Raw genomic sequence first — 15,700 nt, forward strand, 5'->3', positions numbered from 1 at the left:
GCAAGTAGAAGTAATTGACTTAGATATAATGATTCACTTTTAAAGAATATTCTTTGATGTGACACTTCAGTAGTAATAGTAACCATCTTTCTTATTTTATGGTCCATTAGGGCATATGTGGCCAATTGTACTGCCAGTTAAATGGACTTTTAAGGTAGATAGATCTTGGATAGAGTATATCTTTATGTATTGTGAATATTGGTCCATTATCAGATATACAATTTGGAAATATTTTCTCTCATTCAAAGTTTGTGTTTTTATATGTTGATAGTTTCCTTTGTGTAGAGAAGCTTTTGGTAGGGCATAGTCCCACTTGTTTGTTTTTTTGTTTTTTTGTTTTTGTTTCCTTTGCTTTGGTGTTAACGTTCAGAAGCCATTACCGAATATATGTCAAGGACCTTGCCCCTTATGGGTTTTTATAGGAGTTCTAAGGTCTCAGACATTACTTTCAAGTTTTTAATCTATTCATCTATTTTGAATTGATTCCTGTATATGGTGTAACATAGCAGTCCAGTTTCATTCCATTTTTGGATTTTTTGTTAAAGAATAGTTGATTTACAATGTTTCTTCAATTTCTGCTGAACAGCAAAGTGACCCAGTATACACACATGTACATATGTATATACATTCTCTTTTTTTCATACTGTTTTCCATCATGTTCTACCCCAAGATTTGGGCATAGTTCCCTGTGCTGTGCAGTAGGACCCCACTGCTTATTCATTCCAAATGTAGTAGTCTGTACCTACCAACCCCAAGCTCCAGTCCCTCCTACTCCCTCCTCTCTCCCCTCTGGCACTCACAAGTCTATTCTCTATGTTAGTGAGTCTGTGTCTGTTTCAGTTTTGTAGATGGATTCATTTGTGCCATATTTTAGATTCCACATATAGGTGATATCATAGGGTATTTGTCTTTCTCTTTCTGACTTGGTTCACCTAGTATGAGAATCTCTATTTGCATCCATGTTGCTGAAAATGGCATTATTTTGTCTTTTGTCATGACTGAGTAGTATTCAGTTGTATATATGTACCACATCTTCTTAATCCATTCGTTGATGGACATTTAGGTTGTTTCCATGTCTTGGCTATTGTGAATAGTGCTGTGATGAACATAGGGGTGCATGTATCTTTTCGAATGAAAGTTTATCCAGATATATGCCCAGGAGCAGGTTTGCTGGATCATATGACAGTTCTAAATTTAGTTTTCTGAGGAATCTCCATACTGTTTTCCATAGTGGTTGTACCAATTTCCATTCCCACCAACAGTGAAGGAGGGTTCCCTTTTCTCCACACTGTCTCCAGGGTTTGTTATTTGTTGACTGGTTAATAATGTCAATTCTGATCAGTGTGAGGTAGTACCTAATTGTAGTTTTGATTTGCATTTCTCAGAGAATTAGTGATGTTGACATTTTTAATGCTCAACTGGCTAACCAGTGCCTACTGGCTAACTCCTTGGAAAAAAGTTTATATAAGTCTTCTGCCCATTTTTCAATTAAGTTGTTTGCCTATGTGTTGTTGAGTTGTATGAGCTGTTTGTATATTTTGGAATTAGGCCCTTCTTGGTTGCATTGTTTGCAAAGATTTTCTCCCATTCTGTCTTTCATTTTCTTTCATGGTTTCCTTTGTTGTGCAAAATCTTCTGAGTTTAATTAGGTCCCATTGGTTTATTCTGGGAGGTGGATCCAACAAGATGCTGTGATTTATGTCAGAGTGTTCTGCATATGTTTTCCTCCAGTTTTATGGTATCTGGTCTTACATTTAGGTTTTTAATCCATTTTGTGTTTATTTCTGTATAGGGTGTTAGAGAGTCTTCTAATTTCATTCTTTTACATGTGGCCGCCCAGTTTTTCCAGGACCACTTATTGAAGGGACTATCTTTCTTCTACTGTATGTTCTTGACTCATTTGTCATAGATTAGTTGACCATAGGTCTTGGGGTTTATCTTGGGGCTTTGTATCCTGTTCTATTGATCTCTATTTCTGTTTTTGTGCCATTACAGTATTGTTTTAATAACTGTAGCTTTGTAGTACAGTCTGAAGACAGGGAGCTTGATTCCTCCCTTTTGGTTTTTCTTTTTCAAGATTGCTTTGGTTATTTGTGGTATTTTGTCTTTCTGGATAAATTTTAAAATACTTTTTCTAGTTCTGTGAAGAAAGTCCTCAGTAATTTGATAGGGATTGCATTGAACCTATAGATTGCCTTGGGTAGTATAGTCACTTTGACAATATTGAGTCTTTCAATCCAAGAGCATGGTGTATCTTTCCATCTATTTGTGTCATCTTTGATTTCTTTCATCAGTGTATTACAGTTTTCAGAGTATAGGTATTTTGTTTCTTCAGGCAGGCTAATTCCTAGGTATTTTATTCTTTTTGATGGGATGGTAAATGAGACAGTTTTCCTAATTTCTTTCTTATTTTTCATCATTAATATACAGAAATGCAGTCGATTTCTATGTATTAATTTTGTATCCTCCAACTTTACCAAATTCATTGATGAGCTCTAACAGTTTTCTAGTAGTGTTCTGAGGATTTTCTATGTATAGTATAATGTCATCTGCACACAGTGATAGTTTTACTTCTTCTTTTCCAATTTGGATTCCTTTTATTTCTTTTTCTTCCCTGATTGCATGGCGAAGACTTCCAAAACTATGTTCAATAGCAGTGGTGTAAGTGGACATCCTTGTCCTCTTCCTGAACTTAGCCAAAAGTCTTTCAGTTTTTCACCATTGAGAATGATGTTAGCTGCGCATTTGTCATATGTGGCTTTTATTATGGTGAGGTAGGCTGCCTCTGTGCCTACTTTCTGGAGAGTTTTTATCAGAAATGGGTGTTGAATTTTATCAAAAGCTTTTTCTCAATCTACTGAAATGATCATATGGCTTTTATTTTTCAGTTTGTTGATATGGTGCATCACATTGATTGATTTGTAGATATTGAAGAATCCTTGCATCCTTGAGATAATCCCACATGATAATGATGTATGATCTTTTTAATGTATTGCTGGCTTTGGTTTCCTAGTATTTTGTTAAGGATTTTTGCATATATGTTCATCAGTGATATTGGTCTATAATTTTCCCTTTTTGTGGTATACTTGTCTGGTTTTGGTATCAGGGTGATGGTGACCTAGAATGAGTTTGGGAGTGTTCCTTCCGATGCTGATTTTGAAAGAGTGTCAGGAGAATACGTTTTAACTCTCCTCTGAATGTTTGATGGAATTTGCCTTTGTAATCGTCAGGTCCCAGACTGTTTTTTTTTTTTTTGGAAGTTTAAAATCCCATTTACTGTTTTGTTTTGTCTTTTTAGGGCCAGTTGTGGCATATGGAGCTTCCCAGGTGGCAGGGGGGGTTGTATCATAGCTACAGCTGCCATCCTACACCACAGCCACATTTGAGCCAGATCTGAGCCACATGTGCAACCTACATCACAGCTCACAGCAATGCCAGATCCTTAGCCCACTGAGAGAGGCCAGGAATCAAACCTGCATCCTCATGGATACTAGTCAAATTTGTTTCCACTGAGACAAGACAGGAGCTCCTAAATCCCATTTTCAATTTCAGTACTTGTGATTGGCCTGTTCAAGTTTTCAATTTCTTGCAGTTCGGTCTTGTTAGGTTGTACCTTTGTAACAATCTGTCCCTTCCTTCTAGGTTGTCCATTTTATTGGCATATAGCTGCTTATAGTAGTCTCCTGTTGTCCTTTGTATTTCTGTGGTGTGAGTTGTCATTTCCCCTTTTTCATGTCTGATTTTATTGATTTGAGCACTCTCTCTTTTTTTTTTCTTCATGAGTCTGGCTAAAGATTTATCAATTTTGTTGATCTTCTCAAAGAACCAACTTTTCATGTGGCTATCTAGTTTTCCCAGTGGCAATTAATGAAAAGCCTATCCATCCCCTATGTTTATTCTTGGGCCCTTTGTCATAAATTAATTCATCTTGAGGGACCAGGTTTATTTCTGGGCTCTCTATTCTGTTTCACTGAGTTGTCTATTTTTATGCCAATACCATACTGTTCTGATGATTATAGCTATGCAAAAGAATTTGAAATCAGGGGGTTCCCTTCATGGCTCAGTGGTTAATGAACCTGACTAGGATCCATGAGGGTGCAGGTTCGATCCCTGGCCTCACTCAGTGGGTTAAGGATCCAGCGCTGCTGTGAGCTGTGGTGTAGATCACAGACACCGTGCAGATCCTGCATTTCTGTGGCTCTGGTATAGGCTGGCAACTGCAGCTCCGATTTGACCCCTTGCCTGGGAACTTTCATTTGCTGTGGGTGTGGCCCTAAAAAGAAAAAGAATTTGAAATCAAAAAGTATGAAAAGTATGATGCCCCCTTCTTTGATTTCTTTCTTATGATCGTTTTGTCTATTTGGTGTCATTTGTGGTTCCACACAAATTTTAGGATTATTTTTTCTATTTCTCTGACAAATGCCATGAAAATTATGGTAAGGGTTCATTGAGCCTGTAGGCTTTTTTTTTTTTTTTTTTTGAGTATTGACATTTTAACAAACTAATTTTTCCAATCTATATCCATGAAGTATAGTGCCATTTATTTGTGTGTTCTTCAATTGTCTTAACATGTTCTGTGTGCAGATCTTTGATCCACTCAGTTGAATTTATTCCTATGTATTTTATTCTTTCGAAGCAGTTGTAAATGAGATTTTCTTAATTTCTCTTTCTGATACTTTGTTATTAGTATATACAAATACAACTGACTTCTGTAAATCGGTTTTTATCCTGAAATTTTACTCTGTTTATTAGTTCTCATAGGTTTTGGCTGTGTCTTTAGGGTTTTCTACATATAATATTATGTCATTTGTTCAGAGAGGATATTTTACATCATCTTTCCCCACTTCTTGATGAATTGCTCTTGGTAGAACATCCAGTACTATGCAGAATAAAAGTGGCAAGAGTGTGCATCCTTGTCATTTCCTGACTTTAGAAAAAAAAACACCTTCAGCTTTTCACCATTCAGCATAATTTACTGTGTCCATCACTTACATAGCCTTTATTGTGTTGAGTTGCTTTGCCTCTATACCCGATTTGTTGAGAGTTTTTATCATGTTTGGTTGTCGAATTTTGTCAAATATTTCTTCTGAATCTTTTGAGATGATCATATAATTTTTATCCTTTTTTTTTTCTTTTAGTCTTTTAGGGCCACACCAGTGGTATTGGGAGGTTCCCAGGCTAGGGGTCAAATTGGAGCTGTAGCCGCTATCCTGTGCCAGAGCCACAGCAATGCAGGATCCTAGTCACGTCTGGGAGCTATACCACAGCTCACGGCAATGCCAGATCTTTAACCCACTGAGCGAGGCCAGGGATCGAACCCGCATCCTCATGGACGCTAGTCGGGTTTGTTAACCACTGAGCCACGACAGGAACTCCTTTATCCTTCATTTTTAATGTGATATATCACACTGATTGATTTTTAGATGTTGATTAGGATGTGTGTTCCTTTTAATGTATTGCTGAATTTGATGTGCTAATATTCTCTTGAGGTTTTTTTTCATCTATGATCATAAGGGATATTGGGCTGTAATCTTGATTTTCTTTTAGTGCTTTTGTCTGGCTTTTAGTAGGGTAATTCTGACCTCAGAAAATGTGTTTAGAAGTGTTTCTTCCTCTTATATTATTTGGAAGAGTTTGAGAATTACTGACATGAATTCTTTAAAGATTTGGTAGATAGTTGCTGCACCTATTTACATTACCACCAAGAGTATATGTGTTCCCTTTTCTCCATGCTCTTATTTCTCAGCCCTTATTATTTGTGGATATAAACGTGCATATACACGTGCAGCTACTTAAAATAAATTTGAATGAAGTAACCATTGAAATAGCTTTTTAAAAACACTCTAATCAGTTTGAGGTGATAGCTCATTGTGGTTTTAATTTGTATTTCTCTAATAATTAGCAATATTGACATCATTTCATGTGTCTGTTGGCCACCTGTATGTCTTTGGAGAAGTGTCTCTTTAGGTTGTCAGCTATATTTTTATTGGGTGTTTGTTTTGTTGATATGGATTTGTATGAGCTGTTTGTGTGGTGTGGCTATTAACCCCCTGTTGGTCACATCTTTTGCAACCATTTTCTCCTAAGTCTGCTTCATATGCTGACGATTTCCGTTGCTGTGCAAAAGCTTTGAAGTGTGATTAGGTCCCCATGTTTATTTTTTTCTTTTATTTCTTTTGGTTGGGAAATCAGTCTAAGAAAATACTGCTGTAATTTGTGTCAGAGAATGTCTTGCCTATGTTGTCTTCTAGGAGTTTTATGGTGTCATGTCTTTTTTTTTTTTAATTTTATTATAGTTGATTTACAGGCCCATGTGATCTTTTTTTTTTTTCCCCCACTGTACAGCAAGGGGGTCAGGTTATCCTTACATGTATACATTACAATTACATTTTTTCCCCCACCCTTTGTTCTGTTGCAACATGAGTATCTAGACAAAATTCTCAATGCTATTCAGCAGGATCTCCTTGTAAATCTATTCTAAGTTGTGTCTGATAAGCCCAAGCTCCCGATCCCTCCCACTCCCTCCCCCTCCCATCAGGCAGCCACAAGTCTCTTCTCCAAGTCCATGATTTTCTTTTCTGAGGAGATGTTCATTTGTGCTGGATATTAGATTCCAGTTATAAGTGATATCATATGGTATTTGCCTTTGTCTTTCTGGCTCATTTCACTCAGTAGGAAAGTCTCTAGTTCCATCCATGTTGCTGCAAATGGCATTATGTCACTCTTTTATGGCTGAGCAGTATTCCATTGTGTATATATACCACCTCTTCCGAATCCAATCATCTGTCGATGGACATTTGGGTTGTTTCCATGTCTTGGCTATTGTGAATAGTGCTGCAATGAACATGCGGGTGCATGTGTCTCTTTTAAGTAGAGTTTTGTCTGGATAGATGCCCAAGAGTGGGATTGAGGGGTCATATGGAAGTTCTATGGATAGATTTCTAAGGTATCTCCGAACTGTTCTCCATAGTGGCTGTACCAGTTTACATTCCCACCAACAGTGCAGGAGGGTTCCCTTTTCTCCACAGCCCCTCCAGCACTTGTTATTTGTGGATTTATTAATGATGGCCATTCTGACTGGTGTGAGGTGATATCTCATAGTAGTTTTGATTTGCATTTCTCTTATAACCAGCGATGTTGAGCATTTTTTCATGTGTTTGTTGGCCATCTGTATATCTTCTTTGGAGAAATGTCTATTCAGGTCTTTTGCCCATTTTTCCATTGATTGATTGGCTTTTTTGCTGTTGGGTTGTCTAAGTTGTTTATATATTCTAGAGATTAAGCCCTTGTCGGTTGCATCATTTGAAACTATTTTCTCCCATTCTGTAAGTTGTCTTTTTGTTTTCTTTTTGGTGTCCTTTGCTGTGCAAAAGCTTTTCAGTTTGATGAGGTCCCATGGGTTTATTTTTGCTCTAATTTCTATTGCTTTGGGAGACTGACCTGAGAAAATATTCATGATGTTGATGTCAGAGAGTGTTTTGCCTATGTTTTCTTCTAGGAGTTTGATGGTGTCCTGTCGTATATTTAAGTCTTTCAGCCATTTGGAGTGTATTTTTGTGCATGGTATGAGGGGGTGGTCTAGTTTCATTGCTTTGCATGCAGCCGTCCAGGTTTCCCAGCGATGCTTGCTGAATAGACTTTCTTTTTCCCATTTGATGTTCTTGCCTCCCGGGTCAAAGATTAATTGACCATAGGTGTCAGGGTTTATTTCCGGATCCTCTATTCTGTTCCATTGGTCTGTCTGTCTGTTTTGATACCAGTACCACACTGTTTTGATGACTGTGGCTTTGTAGTATTTCTTGAAGTCTGGGAGAGTTATGCCCCCTGCTTGGTTTTTGTTTCTCAGGATTGCTTTGGCAATTCTGGGTCTTTTGTGGTTCCATATAAATGTTTTGATTGTTTGTTCTAGTTCTGTGAAAAATGTCATGGGTAATTTGATAGGGATTGCATTGAATCTGTAGATTGCTTTGGGTAGTATGGCCATTTTTACAATATTGATTTTCCCAATCCAGGAACATGGACTATCTTTCCATTTCTTTACATCTTCTTTGATTTCTTTGATTAAAGTTTTATAGTTCTCGGCATATAGGTCCTTTACCTCCTTGGTCAGGTGTATTCCGAGGTATTTGATTTTGTGAGGTGCAATTTTAAAAGGTATTATATTTTTGTATTCCTTTTCTAATATTTCTTTTTTTTTTTGGTCTTTTGTTGTTGTTATTGTTGTTGTTGTTGTTGTTGCTATTTCTTGGGCCGCTCCCGCGGCATATGGAGGTTCCCAGGCTAGGGGTTGAATCGGAGCTGTAGCCACCGGCCTACGCCAGAGCCACAGCAACACGGGATCTGAGCCGCGTCTGCAACCTACACCACAGCTCACGGCAACGCCGGATCGTTAACCCACTGAGCAAGGGCAGGGACCGAACCCGCAACCTCATGGTTCCTAGTCGTATTCGTTAACCACTGCGCCACGACGGGAACTCCTCCTTTTCTAATATTTCATTGCTGGTATACAGAAATGCAACTGACTTCTGAATGTTGATCTTATATCCTGCTACTTTGCTGAATTTATTAATCAGTTCAAGTAGTTTTGGGGTTGAGTCCTTAGGGTTTTCTATGTATAGTATCATGTCATCTGCATATAGTGACAGTTTTATCTCTTCTCTTCCTATTTGGATGCCTTTTATTTCTTTTGTTTGTCTAATTGCTGTGGCTAGGACTTCCAAAACTATGTTGAAGAGCAGTGGTGAGAGTGGGCATCCCTGTCTTGTTCCAGATTTGAGTGAGAAGGCTTTCAGTTTTTCCCCATTGAGTATTATATTTGCTGTGGGTTTTGGTGTCATGTCTTATATTTAAGTTGTTATTGTATTTTTCAGATTTATTGAGATAAAATTGACATATAACATTGTGTAAGTTTGAGCAATACAGTGTGATGATTTGATACATACATATATATTTTGAAATGTTTACCACAACAAGCTTAAAGCATCTTTTACCTCAGATAATTATAATTCTGTTGCTGTTGTTATGGTGAGAATATTAAAGCTGTACTCTCATAGCAGCTCTCAAGTATACAACAGAGGAATTCCTGTTGTGGCACAGCAGAAACTTATCTGACTAGGAACCATGAGGTTGTGGGTTCAATCCCTGGCCTCACTCAGTGGGTTAAGGATCTGGCATTGCAGTGAGCTGTGCTGTAGGTCTCAGACTTGGCCTGGATCTGGTGTGGCTGGGGTGTAGGTCAGCAGCTGTAGCTCTAATTAGACCTCCAGCCTTGGAACCTCCATATGTGGCTGGTGCAGCCCTAAAAAGACAAAAGACAAAAAAAAAAGTATAGAACAGAGAAAGAGACATATTGTATGATTAGTTGTAAGTGGAACATAGAAACATTACCATCATGGAAACAGAGAGCAGAATGGCGGGTGTTTCAGGATGAGGGAAGTGGGAGATGTTATTCAAAGAGGACAGACTTTCAGTGATAAGACGAATAATTTCCCAGATCTAATACGAACCATGGTGACTGTAGTTCACAAAACTATGTTTAGGTTTTTAAACCATTTTGAGTTTATTTCCATATGTGATGTGAGGGGGTGTTCTAATTTCACTGATGTGCATGTAGATGTCCAGCTTTGCTAACACCACTTGCAGAGTTCCCATTGTGGTACAGGAGAAATGAATCTAGCTGGTGTCCATGAGGACACAGGATTGATCCCTGGCCTCGTTCAGTGCATAGAGGATCCAGCGTTGCCATGAGCTGTGGAGTAGTTCACAGATGTGGCTCAGATCCCAGGTTGCAGTGGCTGGTGTAGGCTGGCAGCTGTAGCTCCACTTCAACCCCTCGCCTGGGAACTTCCATATGATGTGGGTGCAGCTCTTTAAAAAAATAAGAGACTCCAGATAGGGGACAGATGTAGGCAACAATTATGATGATTCAGGAAGAAAGTGAGGTCCTCTGGTCCTCGGCCTGTATTAAGGGAAGACCTCAGACATAGTGGAAAACCTTCAAAAGTTAAATGAGGATCAGAGTCAACTAAGGGGTCTAGACAGCACACCATTCCAGAAGGAAGAGTCTTCCTGCCCCATGCCCTCTGTGAGCAGGATAATCCGTTTCTGCCACTGACATGGCCAGCTCCTCCAAAAGGGAAACTCCAGGAGAGTCAGGCATATGTTTCAGTGACTTCATCCCAGTAAAAGACAACTCAAAATGCCTTTGCAAATAGCCAAGTCAAAGTCAACCTGGAACAAAGTCCAAATCCACTTAAGACCAGAGCTTTCTTGCTGAACAGTAGACACTTAAAATCAGTAGAGTAAGGCAGTCATCGGCCTAATTGCATGGAAGAATGTATTTTTTTAAATTTAAGTATAGCTTATTTACAATATTATATTAGTTTCAGGTATACACCATAGTGATGGAAATATTTATGGTTATACTCTGCTAAAAATTATTATGAGATAATGACTGTAATTTCTGTACTATAGAATAACTGCCATTGCCTGTCTGTTTTATACATAGTAATTTATATATCTCGCAATCCTATACCCCTTACTTGCTCCTCTCTGTTTCCCTCTCCCCTCTGTTTTCCGTATCTGTGAGTCTGTTTTGCTATATGTTCATTTATGTTATTTTTTAGATGCCACATGGAAGTGATATTATATAAGATTTTTCTCTGGTTATTTCACTAAGAACAAGAATAACATATACAATACATAAAGAATAATATTTTCTAGGTCCATCTGTGTTGCTGCAAATTGCAGAATTTCATTCTTTTTACGGCTGAGCGATATATGTTCCACGTCTTTATCCATTTCTGTGGTTTTTAACTCAGTGAATTATTTCATTTATAGTTGTGCAGTGATCATCACAACCCAGTTTTACAGCATTTCATCTCAAACCCCCAGCCCATCCTCCCCGCCCCCCAACCTGTCTCCTTTGGAATCCATAAGTTTTTCAAAGTCCATGAGTCAGTATCTGTTCTTCAAAGAAGTTCATTGTGTCCTTCTTTTAGATTCCACATATTAGTGAAAGCATTTGATGTCAGTATCTCACTGTCTGGCTGACTTCACTTAGCATGACATGTCTAGGTCCATCCATGTTGCTGCAAATTCCATCATATCTTTCCTTATGATGGCTGAGTAATATTCCATTGTGTATATGTACCACTTCTTCCTTTTCCACTCCTCTGTTGATGGACATTTTTGTTGCCTCCATGTTTTGGCTACTGTATATTGTTCTGCAATGAACATTGGAGTACAACTATCTTTTCAAGTCATGGTTTTCTCTGAACAAATGCCCAGGGGTGGGATTGCTGAGTTTGGAGGGGTTTTTTGTTGCTGTATCCACGATATATGGAAGTTCCCAGGCCAGGAATTGAATCTGAGCTGCAGCTGCTGCAAGGCCTTTAATATCCTGTGTCAGATGGGGGATCAAACCCACACCTTCCCAGACGACCTGAACCACTATAGTCGGATTCTTAACCCACTGCTCCATAGCAGGAGCTCTGAAAATTTTCATTAAACATGTATTAAATCAGAAAGTGATGTGTAACAGGCAGTCTGCTAAGAGACTGCAAAGACTGAAAGAAAGTCTCACCCTCTAATGTGAGATAAGCAGATACAAGTGATTACATACTTGTTCTCAAGATAAACAATAACTAGTTCTCAGGTAAGAAGATGTGATAGCATCATATCATACACTGTTAATCCTAACATCATCAGGTAATTGGAGTGATTAATTGTGTTAGCTAATTGGTTTTATCCAGAGGCAAAACAAATTTCTTATATCTTAATGACAGGAAGGAGTTCTGCAACTTGGAGCAAGGCACCTGCGCGAAGTTGGGCTCTTATCCTTCCACAGAAACTAGGAGCTAAGTATGCTGTCTCCCTCAAAGTTTACATTTCAAAGAGATGGCTTCTAGTCTAGGTCCTTGAAGAAACTTTCCTGGGGTTTGGGGTTTTTTTAAATTTGTTTTTGCTTTTTAGGGCTGCACCTGTGGCATATGGAAGTTCCCTGGTTAGGGGTTAAATAGGAGCCACAGCTGCCAGCCTACACCAGAGCCACAGCAACACCAGATCCAAGCCACGTCTACAACCTACGCCACAGCTCACAGCAATGCCAGATCCTTAACCCAGTGAGCGAGGCCAGGGATCAAACCTACATCCTCATGGATACTAGTCGGGCTCATTACCACTGAACCACAATGGGAATTTCCTTATCCAACTTTTTTTTAAAAAGCTGTGCATACATTCCAAGGAGGCAGAGAAAAAACTTACAAGTGTTTCAAGGAAATGCTCTAAGAAAAAAGAGGGAGAGAAGTCTCTTCCCTTTTTTTTCAATAGAGAAGCCATGTTTCCCTCTTATTTTTAGTTTTTTTTATTTTAAAATTAAGAATAGTTGATTTACAATGTGCCAATTCCTGCTGTACAGCATAGTGACTCTGTTATACCTCTGTGTACATTCCTTTTTATTTTATTTTCCATCATGGTTTATCCCAGGAGACTGAATACAGTTCTCTGTGCTACACAGTAGGACCTCGTTTATCTCTTCTAGATGTAATAGTTTCCATCTACTATCCCCAAATTCTCTGTCCAACCTCCTCCCTCCTCCCTCCCCTTGGCAACCAAACTCTCTGTTGTATGTTTGTGGGTCTGTTTCTAGACTGTAAATAAGTTCATTTGTGCCATATTTTACATTCCATAGGGATATCCTATGGTATTTGTCTTTCTCTTTCTGACTTACTTCACTTAGTAGGAGAATCCCTAGTTGCATCCATGTTGCTGCAAATGGCATTATTGTCCTTTTTGTGGCTGAGTAGTATTCCACGGTGTATAAGCACCACATCTTCTTTAGCTATTCATCTGTGGATGGACATTTAGATTGTTAGTTTGTATTTGTCCTTATAGAAACAACATGCATTTATTCATTATAGCAATATTTTTTGAACATCTTTGTGTTCCCAAGAATCGTAGCCTTGGAGTTCCCGTCATGGCTCAGTGGTTAACGAATCTGACTAGGAACCATGAGGTTGCGGGTTCGATCCCTGGCCTTGCTCAGTGGGTTAAGGATCTGGTGTTGCTGTGAGCTGTGGTGTAGGTTGCAGACTCGGCTCGGATCCCGCGTTGCTGTGGCTCTGGCGTAGGCTGGTGGCTATGGCTCCAATTCAACCCTGGCCTGGGAACCTCCATATGCTGCGGGAGCAGCCCAAGAAATGGCAAAAAGACAAAAAAAAAAAAAAAGGATCGTAGCATGCACTCTGTCTCAGGAACTGTGCTGGTAGCCTCACATAAGTTGTGTAGGTAAATCATTACAATACCCTTGGAGTTGGGTATTATATGTCTTTCTTCCCCAGGAGGATTTAAGTGCTGAGCTTTGCCTTTCTGTGGCAGGGGGAGATTCTGTATGTCTCCTCTGTTTCCCTGTCACTGATCATGAAAGTGATCTTACTTGTGGTGGTGGCTCACTCATTGTACATGGAGGAGAGGAAAGCAGAAAAAAAAAAAAGGTGGGTTTAGTGGTTCTGGAGGATCATCCGATGCTTTGTCCCTTTCTGTTCATGTACTTGGTTTGTTTTTAACACGTGGAGTAACCATTGGCCCCTAGGATTTGGAGACAAGGCTCTTGAGGAATTCTCTAAGCACAAGTCATAACCAAAAAAGCAAATTCACTTACCAAACTCTAAGTCCTCTGCTCCCTTAAATGCGTATCTAGGGTTCCAACTTCTGTGCGCCGGCCCTAAACAGGCGGCAGGAGTGTTGCCAAAACTTGGCCTCTATTCAGAGGTGCTGAATGAAAACACAAAGACAGAGTTTTGGGTGAAGTAGGGAAAAGTCTCTTTATTGCTTTGCCAGGAAAGGAGGCCATACCAGGCTAGTGTCCTCAAGACTATGTCCTCCCTTCACAGAAAGAAGAAAGGGGGCTTAGAGTCTAGAGTGGAAAATGGGGCCGAAGATAAGGATGTAAGTCTTCATTCTTCTTTGCTTCAGGAAAACTTCAAAATCATCAAAGTTGAAGTCAGATGGTCCCAGGACCAGGCCTGGTGGTCCTTAAAGTTATTGCACCATTTCCTTCTTTCTGGAATGAAGAATGCTGACAAAGGGAGTTCCCACTGTGGCACAGTGAGTTAAGAATCTGATGGCAGTGGCTCAGGTCCCTGTGCAAGCACGGATTCCATCCCCCAGCTGGCTCAGTGGGTTAAAGGATCCGGCGTTGCCACAGATGTGGGATAGGTCTCATCGTGGCTCAGACTCAATCCCTGGACCATGGAACTTCCATACGCTCCTGGTGTGGCCAGGTAATTCTGTGTGGTCAGTCCGAGCCCGGCTGCTGACCCGGGGACATGTGGATTGCAGGACGCACTGGGTCTGGGACTGAGGGGCTGCCTGCTGTCTTGTGTGTCCATGCCAGAGGGGTTGGGCCAGAAAGAAGAGGCAGAAAGGGGGAGGGAGATGATCAAGGACGCTGGGCTAGAGCACAGGATGGGATGCTCTTTCGTGCTACAGATTTATGTTCTTGCAGAGCTGAGCGCTGCCCTTTCTTCCCGTGGGCCTGCGTCAGATTGGATTCTAGTTGGGTGATCAGAGCCCAGAATAGATAAAGGGACCAAGTTTGGGGGGCAAGTTTGAATCCTGGGTAAGGGGCACGAAGACAAAAGACTTCTGAGCAGAGGTGAGCAACTTAGGCAGGAACCTACAGCAGCACATATGCATTGGAGAACGACGTCAGAGCCCATAGTCTGGGCCACACCGGGCAGGGCTACATCAAGTTCCTGTGCGCGTGCGCAGATATAGGAGGACGCTGCCTCTTGCGGGGCGGAGCGAGGTGAGGTGGGGCGGGGCGAGGTGAGGTGGGGCGGGGCGGGGCGAGGTGAGGTGGGGCGGGGCGGGGCGAGGTGAGGTGGGGCGAGGTGGGGCTTGGCGAGGCGAGGTGGCTCAAGGATGTCTCTTCCTGAATTCCTAAGACAAGTTAAAGCCCCCAAACCTGGGCCCAGGTAAGAACCCAGTGACCCTGTTTTTTGTATTATCTAATTGTGACCATAAAATTTATGATGCTGTCTTCAGATGGTTTTTGTCCATGATCAGCAGAAAAGTGACAAGGGGGAAAAAATGTTCCTTAATATGGCCTGTAGGTTCTGTTTCAACTTACCAGTCACAGAGACCTGTCTTTGCTGATGTAGAGCAATGTCTTTCAACAGTTAAGGACGTCTCAGTGTTCCTGTCGTGGCAGAGTGGTTAATTAATCTGACTAGGAACCATGAGGTTGTAGGTTCCATCCCTGGCCTCTCTCATTGGGTTAAGGATCCAGTGTTGCTGTGAGCTGTGGTGTAGGTTGCAATGGCGGCTCAGATCCCATGTTGCTGTGGCTGTGGCGCAGGCTGGCAGCTACAGCTCTGATTAGACCCCCTAGCCTGGGAATCTCCATGTGCCGCAAGTGCAGCCCTAGAAAAGGCAAAGAAAAATTTTTTAAAAAAGTTATTGATGTCTCACGTATGATAACGTGACATAATAGGAAATATATTTATTAGTCTCTGCCCCTAGTTCCTAGCACAGAGACCCTAACACCCTTGTAATTTCTTAAATGATAAGAGCCTTAGGAGCATCTTTTTATTCCAACATTTGGTCTTTGACCTGATTCCTGACATAGAGCTCTGAAATCCCTTAGAATTTCCTGGGTGATAGGAGTGTCTTTTATTCTAATGAGGCAAGTCTTGGT

This window comes from Phacochoerus africanus, chromosome 8 (assembly GCF_016906955.1).
Source record: "Phacochoerus africanus isolate WHEZ1 chromosome 8, ROS_Pafr_v1, whole genome shotgun sequence".
NCBI classification, from domain to species: Eukaryota; Metazoa; Chordata; class Mammalia; order Artiodactyla; family Suidae; genus Phacochoerus; species Phacochoerus africanus.